The sequence below is a fragment of the Myotis nattereri genome (genome assembly GCF_964212035.1).
Source record: "Myotis nattereri genome assembly, chromosome: 1".
NCBI classification, from domain to species: Eukaryota; Metazoa; Chordata; class Mammalia; order Chiroptera; family Vespertilionidae; genus Myotis; species Myotis nattereri.
This window is the reverse complement of record NC_138075.1, coordinates 62,016,737-62,020,313: the sequence shown is the minus strand read 5'-3', so window position 1 is coordinate 62,020,313 and position 3,577 is coordinate 62,016,737. Positions and strand designations below refer to the sequence as shown.

Sequence of the window (3,577 nt, the reverse complement as noted above, 5' to 3'; positions counted from 1 at the left end):
GGAAAATATATCTTCATTTTCACTAACCTCTAACTGCACTGCAAATTTAACATTTCTTCAATTATGAATGTCGGATCCAAATCACAGTAGGATTAGCAGTTCTTATGATTTTGTCATCAATAGAAATTATAAATGTTTTCATAACACGTATCATGTGGCAGAAATCTGGAAATACTATTTATGCTAAAATAGTGCTTTAGATTTTAGTAATTATTAGACCTGCTGCTAGAATTTTTTTAATGTTTTAATAAAGAAGCACATTTATTATAGCAATGCAATTATTTAAAAGCATCTTGACAAATGTGTTTCAGGATAATCGGTTTACTTTGTTATCCTCTGCTTTGGTTATATGAACTTAATGAGAATATTCTAAGAAGCATGCATAGGTTTCACCAGACTGCTAATAGAGACAATGACACAAAATGAAAACATAATGGATTCCTGCGCACATCTACTTCTCGCAAAGATGAGGGATGAGAGACTACATTTATGCACCCACCTTAAACAACTTAAAAAATGGGTAAAATATATAGAACAATAGTTTAAAGATATTAGACAATAAGTAATGTAATATAATGATACTTAATGAAAGTTGTTTTTTTTTAAATGAGGCAAGCCCTATGATTGTCCCAGCTTCCTGTCTCAAGAGTTTCCAGAAAGGGGCACCTCAAACAGATCCCAGTCATTTCCCCAAATTGTGGCGATGGAGTTGAAAATTCAGGGAGACCAAATATGCTAGAAGTTACAAGGCAGACTCCTGGAGAGGAGAGAGCTTCTCAGAGAGAGAGCTTGTGAGGTCTCCAAGTGCTCTCCGTAAGTCTATTGTGTCCTGCTCAGCACAAGGAGGTGATGAAATCACTGTATCTGGAGAAAGAACCTACAAAGGATCAGGTGAAATAGTCCCAAGAGATCACACAGGGCTTGTAATAATTTTTGTTACTATCAGTTATAGTGGAACAACCTGGTAATGCACAGGGCATTAGAGCATTCAGGATTATATATATATATATATATATATATATATATATATATATATATTTTTTAATATATATTTTTTAAAATATACTTTATTGATTTTTTACAGAGAGGAAGGGAGAGAGATAGAGAGTCAGAAACATCGATGAGAGAGAAACATCGATCAGCCGCCTCCTGCACATCCCCCACTGGGGAAGTGCCCGCAACCCAGGTACATGCCCTTGACCGGAATCGAACCCGGGACCCTTCAGTCCGCAGGCCGACACTCTATCCGCTGAGCCAAACCGGCTTTGGCAATTCAGGATTATATTGTCTTGGTAATGGTGAAACTTTAGCACTAGCTGCACTGGTCTGCCAAAGCAAAGCTTATTTGCAAGCCTTGAAAAGCTTACCAAATAATTTATCTGAGTCTCAGGAAAAAAATCTCAAACATATTTAAAAGAATATAAAAATATCCAGCATCCAAAAATGTAAAATTCATATGTTAATTATGTTAACATTGAACATGTTAAGCATTTAATGAAAATTTACTTATGCATGCAAAAAATCAAAGAAATACCATTATTAGGAGAAAAGATCAATCAATACAAAAAGACTCAGAAATAAAGCAGATGAAAGAATTAGCACACAAGTATATTAAAGCAATATTATACATATATCCCACATGCTCAAAAAAGCAAAAAGAATATGATCATGTTAAGGAGAGACATGGGAGATATTTAGAAAGATCCAAATAAAACAGAGATGAGAAATAAGTGTCTCACATTAAAAATACATAGGATGTGCCCCACCCCTTCTCCAGTGAAATTTTGTCACTCCAAGTTTGGTAGATGGAGTTCTAAGGTCAGGAGTAGCAGTGCACCCGAAGCTCTCCCCATAGTTTCAGTAACCAGATCCGAGTTGGAAGAGCTGTCCATGAGGGCAGGGACAGTGGAGAAGTTCTGACTGCAGTCAGACTTGCTGAGAGTGGACATCATCTCCTGGGGTTGCACCATCACAGCCCTAGAGGTCAAAGACAGGCAGAGCAGAGCCTCAGATGTGGTGCTTGGCTTTACCAAGTTGGATGGGATCCTCCAAAAGCAGCCCTACTTTGGAGCAGTTGTTGGCAAGGTGGCCAACAGAATTGCCAAAGGAACATTCACATTAGATGGGAAGGAGTGTAAGCTGGCCATTAACAACAGGCCCAACAGTCTGCATGCAGGCATCAGAAGGTTTGATAAGGTCCTCTGGACTCCTCAGGTGCTGTCAAATGGCATCCACTTCTCACAGGTCAGTGTAACGGTGAGGAAGGTTACCCTGGGGAGTTAAAAGTATGGGTAACATACACGCTGGATGGTGAGGAACTTGCGGTCAGCTATTGAGCACAGGCCAGTCAGACCAAACCGGTCAATCTGATAAACCATTCTTTTTTCTTCCTGGAAAGCCAGGGTTCCCTGAATATATATGACCATGAAGCCACTATAGAATATGATGCCTTTTAACCTGTGGATGAAACTCTGATTCCTTCAGGAGAATTTGTTCAGTGCAGGGAACTATGACCTGATAGCAGCCTTCAGCCAACAGCCCGCAAAAAGTTAGGCCCCTCAGTCAAACAGCTTCAATGAAATGAATTCTGCCAACAACCTGAATAAGCTTGAACTCAGATTCTTTCCAGGTGAGCCTCCAGATGAGAACACAGCCCAGCATCCCTTGATTGCGACCTCATAATGTATTTTGTAGATTGAGTCAGTAAGACTTACAGATGGATTGGATGTGGATTCAGTTGAAAGAGGGTCTGAGAGAAGGAAAAATCAAGAAGGATCTAGCTTGATTTGACACTAAGTGCATGGTGATTTACTAAACTAGAAAAGACCATGGATTAACACGGGGATGATGAACATGGGATCAAGAATTCTCTATTGACTGTACTAACTTTGAGATACCTGTGATATCTGCAAGGGGAAATATTTAAATTGTAAAACTTGTAAAAAAGACCTGCTATAAATAAATGATAGATTTTATTTTCTTCCTTTTTTCCCCCTACAGCCTTCCACTTAAATCAATACTAGATCATAGTAATAATTTCTGGTGAAAACTCTATTAAATTTTATTAAAAAGGATTTCATCTCCGTGGCACTACCAAAGATAACTAGCTGAGGGAAAATGTGGAGTAGTGAAGAATATACAGTATTTGGTCCTTCTACTTCAATTTCCTAAATAACACATGAATTTATGAAATAAAATCCATACCTAAAATCAATTCCACTAACTCCTCTATTGACCTTTTCAGCTCTCTAGATCCCTATTCAAATCCACAAGTCAGAGAGTTTTAAAATCTTATGTAGAGACTAAGAAAAATATCTATTTTCTAGGTTTTATTAAGACATGGTTAGTTAGGTGAGGTTAAAGTTGTCTAATTAGCTATCCCAAAGCTGTGTCTTTCTCATTTGCAACCAAAGGACACTCAATTAAAATGAAGAATTCTCCTCCTGCGAATTCTCAGAACTTATTTAGAAATTACTTAGAATCCAATTTTTATACCCAGGGAGTCTAGTAGGAAGGAGTCAGGCTCATTACTGTTTATCAGAAATTACTTTTCATCTCAAGTCCCCCCCCCCTTTTT

General features: G+C 38.0%; 1 pseudogene across 1 annotated transcript; it reads left to right on the top strand.

Annotated features, from left to right (window-relative positions):
- Window positions 1-1,755: 1,755 nt before the first annotated feature.
- On the top strand, window positions 1,756-2,518 carry LOC308527490 (galactose mutarotase-like; annotated as a pseudogene). The gene has a single exon. The product of its transcript is annotated as a galactose mutarotase-like (transcript).
- Window positions 2,519-3,577: the final 1,059 nt, after the last annotated feature.